Here is a 24,882-nt window from a genome sequence, read left to right on the forward strand (position 1 = left end):
TCATCTATCTATCTATCCATCCATCCATCTATTTATCTATCTATCTATCCATCTATCTATCTATCTATCTATCTGGTGATAGGAATACAAAAGGTAGTCCCTGCCCACAATGAGCTTACATTCTAACGGGAGAAACTATATATATATATAAGGAAGGTGGAATGCAGGAAGGGGCATTTTGGTCCAGAAAATTACCATGATAGGGAGTAGAGCTAGAGAGAAGTAGAATAACATACCCTGTCCAAGAACAATAATAAAGTTGATTTGATCTTAGTTCGAGGCTTTAGAATCGGCATGGTGGGAGGAGAAGGTGGTGAAGGAGCATGGGGAGAGGAGAGGACAGCAGAGGAGAGAGAGGGGAGGACAGGAGAGGTGGAGAGCAGGAGAGGAGAAGAGAGGAGGGGAGAGGTGGAGAGGAAAGGAGAAGAGAAGAAAGGAAAGGGGAAGAGAAGAGAGGGAAGAAGAAGAGAGGAAAAGGGTGGGGAGGGGAGGAAGGAGTGAAGCACGAGAGAGATCTTTTGTTTTAAATTTAGGGCAAAGCATCCAGATCCCTTAGATCAGGGGTTATGAACCTCTGGCACAGCTAGTCAGTATTCTCCACCATAAACATCTCTTTTCTCTTTCCTTCTCTTTTGTTGTCTCTTCATCATCTTCGCTTCCTCACTTCCTTTCCATTTCTCCTATTCCTCTTCCTGAAGTTAGTGAGAATAACAGATGTCCTCTTTCTTCCTTTCACTTATTCTTTCTTCCCCCTGTGGTTTAGCTACCCACTGGTACTCCTTGGTTCTGTTGGTGACCTAGTCCTAGAGGGCCAAAGAGACTGCTAACCTCAGGGGTAAAGGAAGCTCCTCTTTGCTTAGCCAAATACCCAGAATAGGTAGGAAGCCATGTGTCAAAAAAGTAAGAGAAACTGATTTCCTGGGTGGGGATGGGGAGAAAACTAAAAACCCTCTCAGGTCTCTGATCCTTATAAAACACTCCAAGGCTCCTGCTTAAAAGGAAGCAGCAAAGGACCCTCACTATTTCCTAGCAAACACAGACCACTTCTCTTTCCAGGCCACTTTCAAATAGCCACCTCACTCTCTAAGAATTTCAAAGCAAATTCTATGTTGGGTGTCTTAATAGGCACCTGTCACGAAGCCTGAGTCGCCAGGAAAAGTGGTAAGCAATCCACACTGGCAAATTATAGTGTTTAGTCCCATTATTATGTTCAGAACTAAAGCAGCACTCTCTCTTATCACCTAGGGGAGAATTCTGCTGCACAGATGTATACCCAAGGTGGAGGGGATTTGTCGTCTACATTCCTAATAACATTCATGCTGTGACGAAGCCAGGGATTTGAAATTCAGAATCTGGCCTCACTGCCTGTTGGAAAAGCCAGGCCTGGTCCTGGCTAAGGCCACTGGGGGGACTCCATTCTTTTCAGAATAAAATTGCTTTTCTGTGCAATTCTTTTAAAGCATTGGAGTACTACCCATCTTTCTGAGTGGCTCTTATGATAGGCAAAATAGGAGGGAAGTTCATTCAGAGAGAGTATTTTGTTCTCTGGATAGAACGATATTACTATAGCCTCGGCAAGGCACCCATGTGTGCCACATGCCACAGCTCAAGTCCAAACTCTAAGTAATTTTAACATTAACCAGTTAATCTTAGTGACAGTCTAGGTATAGCTAATACCTTTTCTCTCCTTTGACTCTACCACCACATAGGCCCTCATGTCAAGTCAAATCAATAAGCATTTAAATTATGTACCAGGCACTGTGCTAAATGCTAGAAAGACTAAGGAGCTTACCTTCTAAAGGGGAAGACAATACATTAAAGTGAGCTGAGAAGCAAGGCAGGGGGTGGGGTAGGAAATGGAGGTACTGGCTTTGGGGCATGGAAACAAACTCCTGTGGAGAGTCAGGATTGACACATAGTAGCTCAGAGACTCACATAGGTATATGTAGACATAGGTGGACATACATATATTCATATAATAGCCTTATAAGTAATTATTCCTTCAAATAATATAATGAGCTTCTTCATCATATAAGTATCATGTCTTTTATACAGCCAGGATAGAGGCTTCATAGAAATGAAGACATAGTTGGCGTTAACTTCTTCCTTAAAATGTATGTTCCAGCCAATCAGATGGAGAGGCTAAAGGGGTGGAAGGTATTTCCAATGTGAGTTGTCCAGGGGTAGAGTGACCTTCTAGGGTAAGGAGGTAGACGTGGAATGGTAGATAAAACCCTGTGGAGAGTCAGGAGTATAGTCTAGAGAGTTGTCAGAAATGAACATTTTTCTCTTGTATTTAATAATTAATTGTGTTATGACCACGGATTTTCCTCTTTTCCACTTCCTCATCCAGAAACCAACCAGTGTGGGAAATCCTTCTTAAAGATTTACCCAGGCCAAGATCTAATCAGACAGTAAAAGAAATTCTAAGTTTGGGCTAATGGGTGTATTCCTGCTCACTGTGTTTGCACAGACAGGTCTAGGAGAAATGTTTATTCTCCCTATTTGCAAGGCAGGTAATATGGAAATGGATGTCTCTTTGATTGAGATTTGGGTGACCTAAGTCACCCCAAGACCCTCATTTTAATATATCCTACCTCCCATTGTGTTAACCAGAGTTGATTGGCACCCTCAGGAACTTACTCTTCTAAGGGTATATAAACTGTGAGCTCACTGCCATTGGGGGACTATGGTCTGAGAGAGACCATTCTTCAATTAATTAATTAATTAATGATGTGTTAGCCTCATTAATTACTCAAAAACTATGTCTCTCAAATTTTTTGATCACCACAAAGGAATGAAGACTTCATCACCTCACACTTTTACTACTGCAATAGATTTCTGGCTGGTCTCTTCCCCACACCAGTCCATCCTCCGCTCAGCTACCAAAGTGACCTTTCTAAAGGGCAGACCTGACCATGTTATGCCCCTACTCAAGAAACTTCTGTTGGCTCCCTATTATATGCAGGATCAAATACAAAATCCTCCTTTTTACATTTAAAGCCTCTTCCCTCTACCTTTCCAGTTTTCTTACACTTGACATTTTACTCCATATATTTTTTGATATAATGATACCGGCCTTCCTGCTGTTTCTTGCACAAAGCACTCCATCTCCCAACTGGGCATGTATTTGCCCTTAGCTGTCTCCCATCTATGGAATTCTCTCCCTCCTCTTCGCCTACACCTCTTGGTTTCCTTGGCTTTCTCTAGGTGTCAGCTAAAATCCATCTTCTGCAAAAAAAAAAAAAAAAAAAAAAAAGTCTTTCCCAGTCTCCTTTAATACTAGTGCCTTCCCTCCGAGATTATTTCCGATTCACCTTGTATATACCTTGAATGGACATAGCTTTTTGCATGTTGTCTTCCCTCATTAGACTGTGAGCTCCTTGAGAACTGTGGCTGTTTTTGTTTTTTTGTTTTTTTTTTGTTTTTTTGCATCCCTGGTACTTAGCACAGTCACACTGGCACATATTCAGCACTTAATAAATGCTTTTTGACTGACTGAATGACTAATGTGACAATTTTCTAAGAATAAGAAGGTTTGCTTTTTAAAAACAAGAACTGAAAGAACTGACACCATATAGTCAGTGTACTGGGAATTCCTAATCTTAATAGCATAGCTTTGGCAAGAATTTACAAGAATGGTGTCATACATTTCTGCATGTTCATCTATTTTTAGGAACTTAAATAATTAGTAAATCCCCTTAAGAAGTTACAGGAAATTTTAAGAATCCATCTCCTAACTCCATGTCTTTGCCTAGGCTGTAGCCCCATCCTTGCCTGGGATGAAACAGCCTCCCCACCTGCCTGTTAGAATTTCCACCTTCCTTTAAAGCTCAGGTAAGATGCCACTTCTTCTTCAAGGGAACCTTTCCTGAGCCCCCTCCCTAAGCCATTAGTGCTTTCTCTCTTCTGAAATTACCTTGTATTAACTTATCAGAGGATGTTGTATCCCTTAGATGAAAGTTCCTCAAGGGCAGAGATAGTTTCATTTTATCCCTAGTGCCTACTACAAGGCCTTACACATATTAGGAATTTATTAAATATTTCTTGAATTGGCATGAATCATAAAATAATTTGACACGTACTAGCTCAGAGACTCATATAGACGTATGTAGATATAGGTGGACATGTATATATTCATATAATAGCCTTATACATAATTATTTCTTTAAGTAATATAATGAGCTTCCTCATCATATAAGTATCATGTATTTACATAGCCAGAGTAGAGCTGTCTCAAAAATCATAGTGCAATTTGAAGCTTTAATAGCTTAAATATATGGATATCATAATAATAACAACAACAAACATTTGCATGGTGCTTACTATGTTGCAGGCACTGTTCAAAGTGCTTTACAATTGTTATCTCATTTGAGCCTCCCAGGTGCTGTTATTATCCCCATTTCACAGATGAGGAAGCTGAGACAAACAAGAGGTTAAAGTGATTTGCTCAGGGTACCCAGCTAGTAAGTCTCTGAGGCCGAATTTGAACTAAGGTTTTCCTGATTGCAGGCCCAGTGCTCTATGCAGTTGAAGTCACATCATATTCACATTTAACTTATGTAAATTTGACTGCATATACTTGGAAAAATAGAAAATAACCATTTGCATAGGCTCCACCATTCAATTAACATGATCCCCAGAGTGAATGTGATGCAGAAAATCTGCCCAGCAACTTCCACTACTGAATGGGATGGATAATTGTGAAGACTTCACAGGGTATGTCTAATGGAGAGTTTTGGGGATTTGGCCTTGTAATTTTGGAAGGCATGCCCTTCCCCCCCCTCAGATGTTAGAAGATAATGAACTTCCTGTGAGCTATTTGTTCTCTGCTCCAGGAAGGGTCTCTCCTCCCCGCCACTCCATTTCTTCTCCTAGACTTTCAGATGCCACCCTGGCAGTTGAGTTCTCATAGGGAAAAACCTGAATGGACTGAATCAACCTTGGTCCTCTGTGTAGTTTTCGCGCCTAGACTGTAAGCCCACCTCCCAGCCAATTGTGAGAAGGGATAGAGGTGGGTGGGAATCTTTTCATTAAGACTATAAATTAAGGCAGGTTCCCTTTTACCTTGCCTCCTCCATTATGGAGGTGTGCCCAAATCTTGCAAGGTTTGTAGAATAAATTTACTTTGTTTCTCTTAAAGATGTCTCTCCTATTATTTGAAAATTCTGTCCCATACACTACCAACTCTCACCCCCCAACCATCTACTACTCCTTTACCCAAGACTCGGTATGGGACAGCAGTATATAAGAGCCAAACCAGTGCTGAAGCACGGATTGGGAGAGCACTGAGCCGGGGAGTTGTGTCATTCAGACGCAACTTGTGTCCAGCCACTTTCATTGCCTGCCCCCAGCCCAGTGGACCAACTCAGACCTTAAAACCAATTCTGATCCATAAGTTATAGACCAGATTTGCAAAATTCCCTTTTTAAAGGGTTGCTGCCCTTTATGGGTGATTTAAGATGTGGTTATTGTTGTTGTTGTTGTTGTGTGTGTGTGTGTGTGTGTGTATGTGTGTGTGTGTGTGAGAGAGAGAGAGACAGAGAGACAGAGATTTTGACTGATTTGAGCCCTACATCCTGAGTTTCAAACCTAACCCTCATATAAGATGTGATTCCATCGTCTATGTATACATATCACATACCATATGCATATAGCATCATAGGTATGTAGGGTCTGACTAGCCATTGTACAGTTCCGGCAAAGGATGAGAGAATCTAGGTCTCCATCAGCTATCAGTCCCATCCTCCAGAACACATTCACTTTAAGTGGACACTATTCTTCCTGGAGTGGGGAAAGGAGGTGGATAGGATCGCAGCACCTTCTATACAGTCATATGACAGAATTAGAATCAAAATTCCACAATTGCCCATGTGGGTTATGAGCCTTGAGCTTTTGTTCATTTATTGAAAAGATCCAAACATATACATTTTCACTCATTGAAGAGGTTCAAATACACATATTCAACAAAAAATGCAGCTTTATTCTTCAACTCAGTAATGTCTCTACCAGGCATATAGACAAAGAGATGAAACAAAGATGGAAAGGGCCCATGCGTGCAAAAATTTTTAAAAAGCACTTTTTGTTGTAGCAAATAATTAGAAACTACAGTAGTGCCCATCAATTGGAGGGTAGCTGAACAAATTATGGCATATGAATTTAATGAGATTGTAACGTGTCATAAGAAATGACAAAATGGTAAGATTCAGAGAAGATTAGGAGGACTTGTATGAACTGATGCAGGGTAAAGTGAGTGGAACCAAAGGAACAAGTTATACAATGATTAGAGTATTGTAAAGGAAAACAATCATGACAGGTAGGCTTATGAATGCTGTATCAGTGCATGGATCAAATATGACTCCAGAAAAATGATATTTTAGCCACTTTGTTTTCATAATTTCAAACTTTTCCAAAGTAATTGAATCAATTTATGCCTCTACCAACACTGGAGCTACATTAAGAATAATATAAGCTAATAATTAATAATACTTAATAATTCTCAATAGTTATAAATAATTAATATTTCAAAAGTCATTGATTCTATCTAATGATTTTCCCACCTTACCTTATCTCAATTCTGTATCTCACCCACAGTTTAGAACAATGCTTTAAGTTTGTCAAGGATACTAACTGTTTCATTTTTGTCTTTGTGATGGGGTTTAGACTGTGGGAATCCCCATGGACCCCAAAAGAATTTGGGTCCTATTTGTTTGAGGGGGGAATGATGAGGGTACAGTCTCTGGGAGCCCCCTTGAACTCTCCTTGAATCTTCCAACTAGATCTGGCCTTCCCCTAAGGCCATAAGCTTTATATTATCATTAGGCCCAAATTACCCAGCCTAGCCCACCCTTAATCCTGATCAAAATATCTATACCCTAGCCCAGTTACCCGAGCTCTCTTATTGTCTGTCATCTCCAGGTAGCCTTCAGCTATTTCCCCACCCTGGAGTCTGACCTCATCCTGGTCCTCCTTAGACTCCTCCTCAGGACCCTCCCTAAACCCCTCCTCTAGTCACCCCAGACCACCCCCTCAATCCCTTCCACAGTCTTTGTGTATATGTCTCATCTTGCCTCCATGAAGGTGCACTTGTGAAAGTAGGCATCACAAAGGGTGGGATATCTTAAGACAACCCATTATGGTGAATCCTTAATAAACTTTGTCTTTTCCCTTGGCTGAGAAGGCTTGAGCGGAATTCTTTGTGCAGGACCTGGCGTGTCAGTATTTGGGGGTCCTGAGCAACCCTAGAAATGTATGGTTCCCTACCATCATCATTTTTTCCTTAACGTCTTCATTTGTATTCCCAACCTTCGGCACAGTTAGCCCCTGACTTGTAGTAGGTGCTTAATAAATGCTTATTGGTTGGGTTTTTTGTTTGCTTGCTTGTTTGTTTGTTTAAACGGGAGAGACTAAGGGAGAGCCAAAATTCTCTGCTCAGCTTAGCTTTTTTTGTGATTGGCAAAACTAGTTTTAAAAGAATTCTGAAATCAGTAGGACAAAGGTAAAGGGTGAAACACTGTGGATCCAAGTCCAACTTAATTAAATACTCATTTAAGAAGAAAAGGGAAAAGAGAAAATTGATGCTGTGTTATCTGCCTCTGTACACCTTAAACTGAAAGAAACCTGGAAGAAGCCTGCTGGCGTTCAGTTCAGATAATTCTTTTGATATACATCCTTGCTGCCGTCATTTCTTTCTTCTGTGGTATTCCGGCAAGCGGGGAAATGCCTGACATGCCAGATTTCTTTGTAAACCAGACGTAAGGGAAGTTCTGAATATGATCGGGAACATTAAGACACCTTTGGCTAGGAAAGTGCCTGAGAGAAAGAGGCAGGGCATGATCAGGGATCAGTTAGAGATAGGAAGATAGAAAAGAGCAGAGCCCAAGGAGAATAGGGGGAGGAGATGCAGGGGGAGTGGGGAGGAGATGCAGGGGTAGAGGGGAGAAAGCAGGCAAGTGAGAGGTACAGGACTACATGGCGGCCAGACAAACCAAACCTAGCCGCACCAAAAGGATGACATTCCCTCAGAAAGAAACTTATTCCAATAAAGACATTCCTTAATTGCAGACACATGATCTCAGGGGCTCCCTAAAGAATTATCTAAGTGGAGGGGAGAAAAAACCCGCAAGGTTTTGATCAAGAATTGACATTCTCACCCAGTGGATTGATTGCCCACAAGAGCAGACTACCTCAGCAATAGCCTCCAGGTGTCTGGTGTGGCCAGCAGCAAAACCATAGAGAGTTAGAGGCTTGGAGGAAAAGGGGGAGTGGAGTAAGGATGGAGAGAAAGCCATGGATGGCAAGAAGCCAACCTGGAAATCAAAACCAAAACAGCCAGGCCAACCACGTCTGTCTATCCCATGAGTGATCCCAAAGCCAAAAGGGAAAGACTGGGTTCCACTGCCCACACTGGTGAGCAATGAACCACAAAACAAGCTCTTGAATGATTCCCAAGTCCTCAATTAAAACTTTTTTTTTTTTAAAGCCAGCTCAGAACTTCCCCTCTTTACATACTTATTCCTGTAATGGGTAAGACGAGTTGGAGATTGTTGATATACGGAAGGGACTGGGCATGTTCAGATGAAATTAGAAAAGATCTGAACCTGTGGTAGAAATCTGAAATGAATTGGAACCTGGAAAAAAGAGTCTATGAAACATTTAAATGTAGAAGTTTGCCTCAGGAAGATGTTTTCTTCCTTTTCTCTCTTCATGTTCCTTTGGACGTTGGAAAGAGTCTAAGTGTGTTCCCAAAAATAGGGCAAAGAACTCTGAAATCTTCTAAAAGGAACTGAGTTCAAGCATGAGGGACTTGATGGATGGAGAATTTTGGAATGAGACCTGGGTTCAAATCCCAACACATGCCAGTGCTAGCTGTGTGTGTGTGACCTCGAGAAAGATATTCAACCTCTCAGTGTCCCCAAGCAACTTTCAAAGACTATATTACAAAGCAAGTACTATTTAGCTTGGGTAGATAGAGTTTCCTCATGAAGAGTTCCCAGTACCAATTAAATCACCCAAAGTTCCTTGCTCCGGTTTCCCAGCTTCCCCCTTTCACTTTCCTATCCCTCCCCACTCCCTAAAGCATTTCAGTGGCTGCAGAATCTTTAAAAAGTAGAGGTTTTTTTTTTTCACCTGATTTTCCAGGGAGATTAGCTAGGATCATAGAGTTGGCAGGGGTCTTGAGAACATCTAGGGGCCAACTCTCTCATTTTACAGATAAAGAGCCTGAAGGTCACAGTGGCTAGCTCTCACAGAGAGGTAGTATCAGCACCAGCATTTAAACCCAAGTCTTCTAATTAAAAATTAAATTTTTCACTACAACATGTGTTTTAAACCTGTTACAATCTTTTAGTCATTTTTACTACAGGGACTGTCAACTTTTTTCCTATAAGTTACCTGTAGTCCTAGGTGATATCAAAATGTGCCTAGTGAAGCATTAATGAGATGCCTAGCACAAAGCATCATTAGTCAATTTGCTTATTTTTGGTAAGTGTTTGGTGAAAACAAGCCTCATGTAGTCATTAGGAGATGAGAGGTAAAAATGGAGGAGGTGGTAATAAAAATGACACAGGACAGGTATGCCAAGGAAACAGGCACAGTCAAAGCAACTCATGCTCCTAGGGCTTTATAGCTACTGGAATAACTGCTGGAAGCCCTCCCTGCCTCCAAGGCCTCTGCAGGGCTGCTAGTGTCATTTCCAGGTAGGATAATGCCCTCAGGCTGTGAGGTGCTTCCCCCCCCCCCCTGCAAACTGCTGGTTGTTGTTCAGTCCTGTCAGACTCTTCCTGACCCTATTTGGGGTTTTCTTGGCAAAGATACTGGAGCAGTTTGCCATTTCCTCCTCTAGCTCATTTTACAGGTGAGGAAATGGAGGCAAGCAGGGTTAAGTGACTTGCCCAGGGTCACACAGCTAGTAAGTGTCTGAGAATAAATTTGAACTCAGAAAGACTAACCTTCCTGACTCCAGGGTGGCAAACTGTTGGAATCCTCTGCTATTACATTCTCTCTGCTGTACTTTGAGGTTGTGGTCTCCCCTAAGCTGTTCTCTGTTGGGTTTCTGCTGAATGTGCAACTGACAGATCTTTCCTGAAAGAGCCACAGCACTTTTATCTCATAGCCCCAGGGGCTATCTCAGGTCTTTGTGATTTCAATCTGCAGCCACTCAGAGAGGATGTAGCTTTTCAGCTCCAGAGCTCCTGTCATCCCCTCCTGCCTCCCTCTTTTGCTATCCTGATTGGCCTAATATATCTAGGTAGACCCCTGTTTCCTTTTCTTCCCTGTGTATCTTCTTACCTGTCACATCAACACTTTAGTTCCTCCTCCCTTTCCATAGTCAGATCAATATTGTCATTGCTACCAGAAGGTTTACTCCCTTAGGGTTCAATTCACCATTCCTGTGTTTGTATCCCCAGAGCTTGGCACAGTGCTTGGCCCCACAGTAAGCTTAATAAATGCTCTTTTATTCATTTCTTCATTCATTCAGATAATCCCCTAGGCATTATTTGTCTTTTAAATGCTTTTCTTCTCTCTCAGCTGCCACTTCCTGAATATGGCTACTCTTCGAGTAAAATAGTTTACGATGCCCATCATTCACCTGGTCCACACACATCAACCTGGGAGCTTCACCTAGCAATGCTGAAAATGGTTGGGCAGCATTGGGAACCTTTACCCTGCTTTCTTTCCTGCAACAAAGGCACCACTCCTCAAATTCAATCCTTCCAGTACTATTCTCATGACCAAAGTCAAAGGTGGATTCCTCTCAGGGATCTTTATAAAACTCCATACTATAGCGAGTCTTATTTAAGCACATTGTCATTGATCCTCTTCAAAAGGATGGATGAACGACACTCCTGCCATTAACAAATGGGAAAGCTGAGACCCAATTCCCATCTATCCCCCTGCCCCTACTATATATCTATCTAGTATCTATCACTGCCTACCTGGAGATGCACATGTACTCATCCAGGGGGAGAGCTTGGCCAGCAACACCCACACCTAACAAGGCATATCACTGAATTATTTTTTTGTTTTTGTTCAGTCATTTCAGTTGTGACCAACTTTTCATGAACCCATTTGGGGTTTTCTTGGCAAAGATACTGGAGTGGTTTGTCATTTCCTTCTTCAGCTCATTTTACAGATGAGGAAACTAAGACAAAACAGGTAAGAATTTGCCCAGGATCACATGGCTAGGAAGTGTATATGAGGCTGTATTTGAACTCAGGTCTTCCTCCCTCCAGGTCCAGTGCTCTATCCATTGAGCCATCTCACTATTCTTCCACTTTAGAAAACGAAATTTAAAAGATCCAAGTTATCATTTTAAAAGAAAGATGTGGAAATTGGTGTCAGGGGAAAAAAAAATCAAAGCTTTTATGGAAAGGTATTAGTGAGATTTAGAAAGATCAAGAAAGATAGACAAAGATTATCTCTCTCTGAGCAGGGGAAGGGATTAGGGAAACAAAATCAGGAGAATAGCAGCCAGACTTCTTCCACTGTCTATCTTCTTTCCCTGAGAGAGATTGCTACATGTTTCTCAGTGAAACTGGGAGAACACTGCCTAAATCAATTGGTGGAGAGAGAACCATTTAACTAGCAGAGAGACAGACATTCTACTGCACACAAGGAAGTTTGTGGCTGCTCTCTTTGCAAGCAGAAGAGGCCCGGGCACAATGCTCTTCTTGATGGGTATTTCTGGGCTGTTTGACAGGTTGGCATGTGGAGGGAGCGGAGAGAAGGGAAGGGTAAAAGGCAATAGAAAGAAAACTGTGCTATGTTTCATCTTCGGAGTACTCCCTAAAGTAGCTAGATAGCAGAGTGGATAGAGCTCAGGTGCTATAGTCAGGAAGACTTGAAGGAAACAAATATTTATAGAGTGCTTCCTAGGCACCAGGAAATGTGCTAAGCACATTACAAATTTGACCTTCACAACAGCCCTGAGAAGTAGGTGTTATTATCCCCATTTTACAGTTGAGAAAACTGAGGCAAAAAGAGGTTAAGTGACTTGCCCAGTGTCACACAGGTGGTGTCTGTGGCTGCATCTGAACTTGGACTTTCATGATTCCAGGCTGAGTACTCTATCCATTGGGGCCACCTAGCTGCTGTTTTGAACCTGAGTTCAAAATCCAGCCTGATGCTAGTTTTGTGGCAATTCCTGTGACCTCTCTCTGCTTCAGTTTCCTCATTTGGAAAATAGGGATGATAACAATCGCACCCATCTCCCAGAATTGTCACAAGGATAAAATGAGATCTTATTTGTCAAGCACTTTGCAAACTTTAAAATGTTATACAATGCTAGCCGTCATAAGTGCTAACTAGGTACCCCATTTTCAGAGCTCGGGATCGCACGAACCTATTAACTGGTTTCAATGTAAAGATCACTAAACAAAAGCCCATCTTTTTAATATCACTGCTCTTCTGGTGATGTTGTATGGTGATGGACCTCTGAAGAGATAAAGTGGATGATCATGGGCTGAGAGCTGGAAGGAGCCTTAGAGACCAGTACAACCCCCTCATTTATAGAGGAGGAAAAAAGAGACTTAGGGAGGTCCCATGGGTGATAATCATCAGAGGCAGAATTGGAACACAGGTCCTCTGAAGCTCAAGTCAGGGCTCTTGCCACCATGCCATACTTCCTCTTTGGATCATACAAAGAGCAGTAGAGAAGGGCATGGTGGATGCAATCGGGCTACAAAATATCACAAAGAACTAGAAAAGACAAGCTGTATAATGAGCGTTACCGAAGAAGCGGGTGACCAAATGATACGAGTGAAGGACAAGTGATGGACAGCCCCAGTGCTCTCTGTTGGTACCCTCATGGTGTCAAAAGAACCTAACCCATTGGGCATTCTCAACATATTCCATGGACCTCTGTGGCAAACATGTGGGCAGACTTGGACAAGGGTCACACGAGACAGGTGGACATGGATGTGTTGAGATCTGTATAACTGGGAGGAACACTCATATCAATGAAATCACAGAATACTAGAGAAATGCAATGGACCCCAGGAGTAGATTAGGACTAGAATGGGGTTGTTTAGGGGATCTCAGAAAGTTCTCAGAAGAAATATGAACAAAGAAGCCTTCACTTGGATAAATGGAATAAACTAGTCCTACATACTTACTCATAGTTGAGGTCAGTTACTAACCATGGGTCGATTCACTTTACCCCTCACAGTCTCAGTTTTCTCATCTGTAAAATGTATTCAATAGCACTTGTACTACCTACTTCCCAAGGTAGTTATGAAGAAAACACTGTAAGCTCTAAAGGGCTATAAAATATGAGCTATTACCATTATTAGACCAATGTCAATCCTGTGGACTAACTCCATTTTTTAAAGGAGCTTGAAGGGAAAAGGGAAAGAGAAAGGAAAGGAAAAGGGAAAGATAAGACTATTCCAATTTTACAAACTGACTAAGGAACTCAGAAGTAAAGTACTTACGCAGCATCAAGGACCCTTCTATGACAAACCTGCTGCTGATTCAAGCACTTTCTACCAAGAATAAGTCCCTTGGGGCAAGGACCTACTTCTATGTATGGGCAAGTGCCATGTTGCAGCCACTTTTGCTACAACAAGGCTCTAGGCCAGGACTGTCCAAAATGCAGACCCCAGTGCGATTTATGCAGCCGCCTACAAGCATAGAAATTTCCATAAATGCTTTAGTAAAGGAAGCAGAACTACCTCAGAGCGCTTACTAAAATGGCAAATCAAAGTATATTGTCTATTGTTTCAATAAAAACCTAAGGTTGGACAGCCCTGCTCTAGAATATGCCTTCTATTTCATGGCTGGGGAATCTGAGGCACATGGAAATAAAATGACATTTTTGCTTTCTCATCTCTGCTAGCACTCCATTCTTTAATCCCTCAGAGGAGCTTTCCAGAAATCTCTATGTTCCACTTACCCCTAGATTGTCCTTGCAAAATAAGTAGGGGGAACAATTTTGATGAGTTGGGAAAAGCCAGAGAAAAAATGCTATGTCTTGCAAGTCAAGTCAACTTAAGAGAAACCTGGTTCTCTGACTAGACACCCTCCTCTCTTCGCCCATAACTACCTCCTCTGGCCTTAAAAACAAAGCCCTCTGAGCTATCTAAGTACAAAATTACAAAATGGCATTATTACTAATGCTGACTGGAAAGCAGCAGGTTCTAACACCTTAGCTGCCACTTCCCATAATGGCAGCTCAAATGGCTTGAAGTTAATTAAAATCTGTTTGCCGCCACTAGGCGTGTCAGCAGAAACATTAGTTAATGCCCTGTAAGGAGATCAAACCCAGGAAACATTTAAATATGATCTCAGGCCCAGTGTGAGACGCAAATCATTTCCATCACGGGGTGCGGGGAGGGGGAAGGGGGAAGAAAAAAACAAGTGAAAACAATAGCACATTGAAACCCGTTATGCAATGAAGTCTCCTGTGATCAAAGGCATCTTTGGTTTTTAATTAACACAACAAGGATTTGGCTTCAGGAAGCAGGCTGCACGCTCACTGCCTGAGGAAACCCCATCTATTCTCTGCTCACCCCAGTAATATTGGGGGGCGGTGCGTGACAGCTTGGGTGGTTGAGGAATAGAGATCTATAACCAATTTTATGTTACAAACAGGCTCTATTCCGTGTGATTTCAGCAGAAATCTTGGTTAGAGGCTTCTTAGTGAAGCCCATTAGCTAGAAAGTACAGAATGGTGAAGTCACAGTTCCTCTACCTAATTAATTAAGCACAGCTACTTTTGGCTCTCTGGGTCTACTGAGACCAGGAAATAGAATTTAGTTTTGCAAAATAAGGGCAGGCCCACATCTAGGATCTGACCCTGATGGAAGGCAGCAGACAGTCAATTCAAATGAAAAAATCTGCTAGGCAGACACCACTGTGGCAGGTGCTGGGGGAGATACGAAGTTTAAGTAAGACAGATTGCTGCTTAGAGGAAGCTTAAGTCTATCTCTTGACCTGTGCTTTACATAAACTTACAATTTTATGGGTCCCAGAGCCACTTATGTGGCCCTATTTGCACAAAATTCTTGCAAGCCACCTCTGAACTATAGTGGCATCTCCCACTGTCAATGTGCCATCTCAGAACTAGGAAACTCGGGAGGGAGCCAAAGAGGCAGAGACAAAAGTTGCAGCTAGGTGGTACAATGGATAGAGCTCTGGGCCTGGAGTCAGAAAGACCTGAGTTCAAATTCCACCTCAGACACTTACTGGGCTATACTGGGGAGAATTATGGGCCACATGCATCCCAGGACCCTGTTTAAAACCTCTGTTCTACTGTGGATTGCCACGCCATATGGGACCATAAAACATTTGGCAACAGTAAAAGGTTTTTGAATTAGCAGTGACCAAAAGTTAATTCAAAATCAAATGCATAATGAACCCAAGGTGTTTCTGGCAATGCTTGCGCATGTGCAACTTCACTGCAGCCTTGGTTCTGAACACAAAGCATGCATGCTTTGCACTACTCATGCCCTCAGGCCATGCAATGCCAACTAACTGCCAAAAAAGTCAAGAGTGGAAAAAGTTTAAGCAGCCCTGCTCCATCTAGGCAATTCTCTAAGACTGTAAGTTGCAGAGAAGATACTGACCTGCATTGGGAAGAGAGTTTCATCATTCAGGAGTTCCCCATACCACCGGAATCACAGGTTCAGTCCCAATTTGCAACAATTAGAGCTAACACTTATATTGTGCTTAAAGGTTTACTATCTTATTATCTTTCCAAGGCTGGATGCTTTTTCTCATTTTCCCTGACACAAAGGGCCATGGGGAAGAACTGGGATACTCCTTCTCTCCACTGACATTTTCAGACCCTCTGTCTTCTACCATTACTCAACAAACACATCTCCCCTTTTAATACTCACTTCATTCTGTCCAAATCCTTCTGGCTGCCACTTATGATCCTCCAGATGATTTTTCCTATTCCTCCATAAATACAGTATCTTGTAAATTTTCTACCCTAAGCTGCAGCCATTTTGGATACTCTGATAACGCCCCCACCCCAACCAGTTTCTCAATCCTCTTAGTTCCCATGAATTTTATCTCCTTAAACTCTCTTACCTTAGGTACCAACCTTCCACCCCTACCACAGACACACACACACACACACACACACACACACACACACACACACACTCTCAGCTGAATTTTCTCCAGGTGCCAAAATTCCTAGTGGTGGCTCTGGTTAACCCTGGATACTCACAGGGAGCCTTGAATACACTTTTATAACTAAGGCACACAGAAACAAAGCAGTCAGTAAAATCTCCAAACATTAATGACTGTGAAGTCTCTTTGAGAACATACAAAAGAAAGAGGAGACAAGCTCACAGCCTACAAGGAGATTGCAATCTACTAAAGAAAGCAGTTCAATGTCATGCCAAGATGGTAAAAGACAGCAAAAAAAAATGAACAAGTGAAAAGTGATACAAAGTAAGCAGCAGGAGGTTAATACCACAAGAGGACTACCATGGTAGTGAAGGGCCTTGAGATCAAACCATATGTGGATCAGTTGGTGGGACTGGAGATGTCTAATCCAGGGAGCAGAAGACCCAGGTGGTCAAGAAATCTATCTTCATATGTCTGAAGGACTGCTAAGAGCCAGCAAAAAATGGGATTTGATGGGAATGGGCCCAGGATATGTGTCTGCTAAGGCTTAACGGACTGAGAAACTGGCATTGCCAACCCCCACCTCCATCCACTTGATTGCTATGGCACAGTTAGAGTTAAGTTCTTTGGGTTCCTGTCCCTCATTTCTCATTCTTTATTATGCAATTCAGAAAATACTCTGATTTCAGTGGTCTTGAAATCACAGGCAATTGAGCAGTCTTTTTAGTGTTATGTCAGCTCTTTGTCTAAACTCAGCTTAAGTTTGAGCCCGAGTGGCTGGGACCTTGAATTAGACTGTATTGTGCTGCATCACTGAGCCACGTGTCTGTGGAGCTAGAGGTGATAAAGGCCAAATACTTATGTTGTTCTTCATTGGCATCTGTCTTCTTCTTATAATTGCTGTTCTTGTGACACTGTGTTGCTCTTTGGGGAACAACTCTCTTCCCTTTTGCCCTAGAGCTACCATGTGGAAAGAGGGATGAGAGTTGTTCAATTCAGTTCCAGATATCAGAATTTACTTTCAATGGGAGGAAACTATAGAGAGGAAGATTTAATTCTAACATCAGGAAAAAACAGAACAAAACAAACCCCAACAATTATCTGAAAGTAGAATGGGCTGCCTCAAGAGACTTCCCTTGGAAGAGCTATTCAAGAGAAGACCATCTGATGGTATTCAAGATGGTCATTTTTTTTAATTTGAGGGGGGAAGGCAGAGCATCTGGGGTTAAGTGACTTGCCCAAGGTCACACAGCTAGTAAGTGTGTCAAGTGTCTGAGGCCAGATTTGAACTCGGGTCCTCCTGATTCCAGGGCTGGTGCTCTACTCACTGCACCACCTGGCTGCCCCTCAAGATGGTCATTCGTTGGACTAAATGGCCTCTGAGATCCCTTCCAATGCTGAAATTCTGTGTTACTCTTGATAGAATATGGAATTATCTAAGATTAGCACATCTCATGATACCCTATGATCCTAAGATGCACTATGAATGAGATGCATAAATTTAGAGACAACTCCACTCCAAACATTCATATGGACTATTTGTGCCCAAGCTGTGGGAGAGCCTTCTGAGCTCAGATTGGACTGATCACTCACACTTGAACACACTATTTCTTGACCCCCAACATAATGATATCATTTTGGTCCTCTTCAAGAATGAAGGATGACAAGTATGAAACTAAAAGGGCTTAAAAACTAATTGTTCAAAAGAATAGATATTCTATTCCCTTTTTGCTTACTATTGTACCAGAAAAAAAATGTTTTGATCTAAAAGGTGGCTTGGATTCATCTATTCATTACCATTGAGGCACTGAATCTAATACTTCCAAAAATATGGGAAACTAGGAAATTTGATCAGAATGTCAGCTTGGAGTTAGGATTTTGGAGCATAAATACTGCTTCCCATATGTGAAAATATGGGATACAAGTCAGAATCGTAGACTCTTAGAACTAGATGGCACCTCCAAGGTTATCCAGTCCTTTCTTTATTTGATGCAGGAATTCCCTCTACAGTATCTCTGTCAGTTCATCATCCAATTTGTCATTGACTCTATTAGTAAATGCTTCTTTCTATTAATATACTGCCATAATACACTAAATTATCCCTTACTCACTGTTGATCTTAAATGCAGCTCTGGCATTTCTTTTTTTTATCTTTTTTGTTCTTTTTTCTTTTTTTTTTTTTTTACTTTTTTAATCAAGATTTTTTTATTTTTAGTTTACAACACTCAGTTCCACATAATCTTGAGTTCCAGATTTTCTTCCTCCTCCCTCCCCAAGATGGCATGGAATCCGATATATCTTCTACATATAACTTCGCATTGAACTTATTTACACAATAGTCAAGTTGTAAAGAAGAATTATGACCAATGGAATGAATCAGGAGAAAGAAGAAACAAAACCAAAAAAACCAAAAACAAACAAAAGAGAAAAAAACAAAGGGGAAAAAATGGAGAGCAAACAGTATGATTCAATCTGCATTCATACTTCGTAGTTCTTTCTCTGGATGTAGATAGCTCTCTCCATCATGAGTCCTTTGGAGTTGTCTCTGCACCTTGTATTGCTAAGAAGAGCAAAATCTATCAGGGTTAGTCATCACAGAATTCATGTATCTGTGATTGTGTATAATGTTCTTCTGGTTCTGCTCTGCTCACTCAGCATTATATCGTGTAGGTTTTTCCATGTTATTATGGAAGTCTGTATCATCCCCACTTCTTATCGCACAGTAGTATTCCATTACCTCCATATACTACAACTTGTTCAGCCATTCCCCAATTGATGGGCATCCCCTTGATTTCCAATTCTTTGCTACTACAAAAAGAGCCGCTATAAATATTTTTGTACATATGGGTCCTTTTCCCACTTGTGTGATCTCTTTGGGATACAACCCTAGAAGTGGTATTGCTGGGTCAAAGGGTATGAACATTTTTATAGCCCTTTGGGCATAGTTCCAAATTGCTCTCCAGAATGGCTGGATCAGTTCACAACTCCATCAGCAATGTAACATTGTTCCAACTTTCCCACATCCTCTCCAGCATTTATCATTTCCCTGTTTTGTCATTTTAGCCAGTCTGACATGAGAGATGTGGTACCTAAGAGTTGTTTTGATTTGCATTTCTCTAATCAGTAGTAATTTTGAGCATTTTTTCATATGCCTATAGATATCTTTAATTTCTTCCTCTGAAAATGGCCTGTTCATATCCTTTGACCATTTCTCAATTGGGGAATGACTTATATTCCTATACATTTGACTCAGTTCCCTATAGAGATGAGGCCTTTATCAGAGACACTGGTTGTAAAGATTTTCTCCCAATTTTCTGCTTCCCTCCTAATCTTTGTTGCATTGGCTTTGTTTATACAAAAACATTCAAAATTATCCATTTTGCATTTTGTAATGCTCTCTATCTCTTGTTGGGTCATGAATTCTTATCTTTTCCATAAATCTGATAGGTAAACTATTCCATGGTTTCCCAAATTGCTTATAGTATCAGTCTTTATTCCTAAATCACCTAAATCATGAACCCATTTTGACTTTATTTTGGTATATGGTGTAAGATATTGGTCTATGCCCAGTTTCTGCCCTACCATTTTCCAATTTTCTCAGCAGTTTTTGTGAAATAGTGAATTCTTAGCCCAGAAGCTGGATTCTTTGGGTTTATCAAACAGTAGATTGCTATAGTCGTTGACTTCTCCATTTTGTGTCCCTATCCTATCCCATTGATCCATGGCTCTGTTTCTTAGCCAGTACCAGGTAGTTTTGATGACTACTGCTTTATAATACAGGTTAATATCTGGTATGGCTAGGCCACCTTCCCTAGCATTTCTTTTCATTAATACCCTAGATATCCTAGACCTCTTGTTCTTCCAGATGAATTTTGTTATTATTTTATCCAGTTCTGTTAAATAATTTTTTGGTAGTTCGATTGGTATGGTACTGAATAAATAAATTAATTTAGATAAAACTGTCATTTTTATTATATTAGCTCAGCCTAACCTTGAGCAACTGATATTTTTCCATTTATTTAGATCTGACTTTATTCGTGTGAAAAGTGTTTCATAATTATGTTCATATAAGCCCTGGGTTTGTCTTGGAAGATAGACTCCCAAATATTTTATAGTGTCTACAGTAACTTTGAATGGAATTTCTCTTTCTATCTCTTGCTGTTGGGCTTTGTTACTAAAGTATAGGAATGCCGAGGATTTATGTGGGTTTATTTTATATCCTGCAACTTTGCTAAAGTTGTTTATTATTTCAAGTAGTTTTTTAATTGATTCTCTAGGAATCTCTAAGTAAATCATCATATCATCTGCAAAAAGTGATAATTTAGTTTCTTCTTTGCCTATTCTAATTCCTTCAATTTCTATTTCTTCTCTTATTGCTACAGCTAATGTTTCTAGTACCAAATTGAATAGTAGGGGTGATAATGGACATCCTTGTCTCACCCCTGATCTTATTAGGAATGCATCTAGCTTATCCCCATTACAAATAATGCTTGTTGATGGTTTTAGGTAGATGCTATTTATAATTTTAAGGATGGCTCCATTTATTCCTATGCTTTCTAGTGTTTTTAATAGAAATGGGTGTTGTATTTTGTCAAAGGCTTTTTTCTGCATCTATTGAGATGACCATATGGTTTCTGCTAGCTTTGTTGTTGATATGATCAATTATGCTGATAGTTTTCCTAATACTGAACCAGCCTTGCATTCCTGGAATAAATCCTACCTGGTCATAGTGTATTATTCTCATGATAAGTTGCTGCAATTTTTTTGCTAATATTTTATTTAAAATTTTTGCATCAATATTCATTAGGGAAATTGGTCTATAATTTTCTTTCTCTGTTTTGACTCTTTCTGGTTTGGGTATTAGTACCATATTTGTGTCATAAAAAGAATTTGGTAGGACTCCTTCTTCACCTATTTTCCCAAATAGTCTATAAAGTATAGGAATTAATTGTTCTTTAAATGTTTGATAAAATTCACATGTAAAACCATCTGGCTCTGGAGATTTTTTCCTAGGGAGTTCATTGATGGCTTGCTCAATTTCTTTTTCTGAGATGGGGTTATTTAGGAATTTTACTTCCTCTTCTGTTAACCTGGGCAATTTACATTTTTCTAGATATTCATCCATATCCCTAAAGTTGTCAAATTTATGGGCATACAATTGGGCAAAATAATTCCTAATTATTGTTTTCATTTCCTCTTCACTGGAGACGAATTCACCCTTTTCATTTTTGATAGTGGTAATTTGATTTTCTTCTTTCTTTTTTTAATCAAATTGACCAAAGGTTTATCAATTTTATTGGTTTTTTCATAAAACCAGCTCTTTGTCTCATTTATTAATTCAATAGTTTTCTTGATTTCAATTTTATTAATCTCTCCTTTGATTTTCAGTATTTCTAATTTGATATTTAATTGAGGATTTTCAATTTGTTCTTTTTCTAGCTTTTTTTGTTGCATGCCCAATTCATTGATCTCCTTTTTCTCTGTTTCATTCATGTAAGAATTTAGAGATATAAAACTTCCCCTAAGAACTGCTTTTGCTGCATTCCATAAGTTTTGGTATGTTGTCTCATTATTATCATTCTCTTTAATGAAGTTATTAATTGTTTCTATGATTTGTTCTTTGGCCCACTCATTCTTTAGAATTAGATTATTTAGTTTCTCATTAATTTTTAGCTTATTTTTCCCTGGTTCTTTATTACAAGTAATTTTTATTGCATCATGATCTGAAAAGGATGCTTTGACTACTTCTGCCTTTCTGCACTGGATTGTGAGGTTTTTATGCCCTAGTACAAGGTCAGTTTTTGAGTATGTGCCATGTACTGCTGAGAAAAAAGCATATTCCTTTTTATCCCCATTCAGTTTTCTCCAGAGGTCTATCATATCTGCCTTTTCTAAAATTCTGTTCACCTCCTTCTTTCTTATTTATTTTGAGGTTAGATTTAGCAAGTTCAGAGAGGGGGAGGTTGAGGTCTCCCATTATTATGGTTTTGCTGTCTATTTCTTCCTGTAACTCCCTTAACCTCTCCTCTAAGAATCTGCATGCCATACCACTTGGTGCATATATGTTAAACAATGATATTGCTTCATTGTTTATGGTGCCTTTTAGCAGGATGTAGTGTCCTTCCTTATCTCTTTTAATTAGGTCTATATTTGCTTTTGCTTTGTCTGATTAGGATTGCTACCCCTGCTTTTTTTAACTTTAGCTGAAGCACAATATATTCTACTCCAGCCTTTTACCTTTACCCTGTGTGTATCCCCTTGTTTCAAATGTGTTTCTTGTAAACAGCATACCATAGGATTATGGTTTTTAATCCACTCTGCAGTCCATTTCTGTTTTATGGGAGAATTTATCCCATTCACATTCACAGTTACGATTACTATCTGTGCCTTTTTCTCCATCCTATTTCCCCGATGTATGCTTTTGTTTCTCCCTTTCCCCTTCCACTCTTCAACAAATTTTTGCTTTTGACCACAGCCTTCCTCATTTTACCCTCCTTCTTGATTCCCCTCCCTTTTTCCCCCTTTCCCTTCCTATTGCCTGTAGGACAAGTTAGATTTCTATACTTATCAGGGTATGTTATTCCCTTCTCAAGCCAAATCTGAGCCTCCCTCCCTTCTTTGCCTCTACTACAGTATGTTTTTGTGCCTCTTCATGTGATGTAATTTACCCTTTTCTACTACCTCCTTACCTCTTCTCCCAGAACCATCCATTTATATCTCTACAATTATATTTTTATCATTATATCGGTTATTTTATACTGACATCCACAGTCTATGAACATTCCTTTCAATCGGTATAATAAGTATGCTATTCTCAAGATTGATGCGTGCGTGCGTGTGTGTGTGTGTGTGTATCTCAAACATATAAGGGTGTAATTAATTAGCCTTATTGATTAACTGGGTTCCCCCCCCCCCATTTACCTTTTTATGTCTCTCTTGAGCTTTGTATTTGGAGATCAAATTTTCCATTGAGCTCTGGCCTTTTCGTCAGGAAGGTCTGGAATTCCCTTATTTCCTTGAATGTCCATCTCCTTGCCTGGAAAATTATGCTCAATTTTGCTGGGTAGTTGATCCTTGGTTGTAGTCCAAGCTCCTTTGCCTTTCAGAATATTGTATTCCAATTTCTCCTGTCATTTAATGTAGAGCTGAAAGATCCTGCATGATCCTGACTGTATTTCCGTGATATTTGAATTGTTTCTAGCTGCTTGCAATATTTTCTCCTTGACCTGGTAGTTCCGGAATTTGGCTATAATATTTCTGGGAGTTTTCAATTTTGGATCCTTTTCCAGGGGTGATCAATGGATTCTTTTAATGACAATTTTACCCTCTGGTTCTAGGACCTCCGGGCAATTTTCTTTAAGGATTTCATGGAAGATACTGTCCAGGCTCTTTTTTTCATCATAGCTTTCAGGTAAACTAATAATTCTTAGATTGTCTCTCCTGGATCTATTTTCTAGGTTAGTTGTTTTTCCAATCAGATGTTTCACATTTTCTTCTATTTTTTCATTTTTGAGATTTTGTTTGACTGATTCTTGATGTCTCATAGAGTCATTATCGTCTTCTTGCCCAATTCTAATTTTTAATGTTTTGTTTTCTTCCTTTTATCTTCTCTATCTCCTTTTCCATTTGGTTGATTTTACTTTCCAATGAGACATTTTCTCCATTTATATTCTGATTTTCCTTTTTTTTTTTTGAGTTTGACACCCTTTATTTAGACAATGTTTTTGCCAGTTAAGTTCAAATTCACCTCAAAGTGATTTGAATGCTACAGGACTCATTGTAGCAATCCCACAGTGTGGGTACACTTCCCCTTTTATGCTTCAGTTTTTTGATGTCCTTTCCAGGGTAGAACATTTTCAGAAATACCATCTTCAGTGAAGATTTGGTAGTCAGATACAGTATGATCTTCATTAGTCTGTTCTTTTCATGCTTCTCTTGATTCTTGTGTTTGAAAGTCAAATTTTCTATTCAGCTCTGGTCTTTTCACTGAGAAAGCTTGAAAGTCCTCTATTTTATTGAAAATCCATATTTTGCCTTGGAGCATGATACTCAGTTTTGCTGGGTAGGTGATCCTAGGTTTTAATCCTAGCTCCATTGACCTCCAGAATATCGCATTCCAAGCCCTTCGATCTCTCAATGTAGAAGCTGCCAGATCTTGGGTTATTCTGATTATGTTTCCACAATACTCAAATTGTTTCTTTCTGGCTGCTTGCAGTATTTTCTCCTTGATCTGGGAGCTCTGGAATTTGGCGACAATATTCCTAGTAGATTTCTTTTTGGGATCTGTTTGCGGAGGCGATTGATGGATTCTTTCAATTTCTATTTTTCCCTGTGGCTCTAGAATATCAGGGCAGTTCTCCTTGATAATTTCTTGAAAGATGATATCTAGGCTCTTTTTGTGATCATGGCTTTCAGGTAGTCCAATAATTTTTAAATTATCTCTCCTGGATCTATTTTCCTCCAAGTCAGTGGTTTTTCCAATGAGATATTTCACATTGTCTTCCATTTTTTCATTCCTTTGGTTCTGTTTTATAATATCTTGATTTCTCATAAAGTCACTAGCTTTCATTTGCTCCAATCTAATTTTTAAGGTAGTATTTTCTTCAGTGGTCTTTTGGACCTCCTTTTCCATTTGGCTAATTCTGCCTTTCAAGGCATTCTTCTCCTCATTGGCTTTTTGGAGCTCTTTTGCCATTTGAGTTAGTCTATTTTTTAAGGTGTTGTTTTCTTCAGTGTATTTTTCAGTATTTTTTTGGGTCTCCTTTAGCAAGTCATTGACTTGTTTTTCATGGTGTTCTTGCA

Source organism: Trichosurus vulpecula, chromosome 4 (genome assembly GCF_011100635.1).
Source record: "Trichosurus vulpecula isolate mTriVul1 chromosome 4, mTriVul1.pri, whole genome shotgun sequence".
In the NCBI taxonomy this organism is placed as follows: Eukaryota; Metazoa; Chordata; class Mammalia; order Diprotodontia; family Phalangeridae; genus Trichosurus; species Trichosurus vulpecula.